Source organism: Haliaeetus leucocephalus, unplaced genomic scaffold, assembly GCF_000737465.1.
Source record: "Haliaeetus leucocephalus isolate CR32 unplaced genomic scaffold, Haliaeetus_leucocephalus-4.0 Scaffold175, whole genome shotgun sequence".
Classification (NCBI taxonomy): Eukaryota; Metazoa; Chordata; class Aves; order Accipitriformes; family Accipitridae; genus Haliaeetus; species Haliaeetus leucocephalus.
This window is the reverse complement of record NW_010972611.1, coordinates 998429-998844: the sequence shown is the minus strand read 5'-3', so window position 1 is coordinate 998844 and position 416 is coordinate 998429.

Sequence of the window (416 nt, the reverse complement as noted above, 5' to 3'; positions counted from 1 at the left end):
ATGCACACACACGTGTGTGCAGACCCACACACGCGTGTGTGCGTGAACGTGGGCCGGACAAATTGCATGCGTAGGTACTTATGTCCACGCACACGTATGTGGGTGTGCAAGCACCTGTGTGCTGTGCACACGCGTGTACAAACAGCTGCACGCATATGGAGGCATGCATGCAAACGTGCCTGCTGCATGCACGCACGTGTGCCCTTGGCATCACCCCAAGTGTGGGGATGCTCGCAGGTGCCCGGCTAGCGCCCAGCTGCGCTGCTGGTGTGAGCGGGCACGGGGCCGGGCAGCTCTGTGTCCTCAGGGCTGCTTGGGGTTGGGGGTGCGGTGTGGGGGGGGGGGGATAGGCAGTTTTGGGGGGATACGGGCGGTTTGGGGGGGGGGGGATGCAGGTAGTTTAGGGGGTGCAGGCA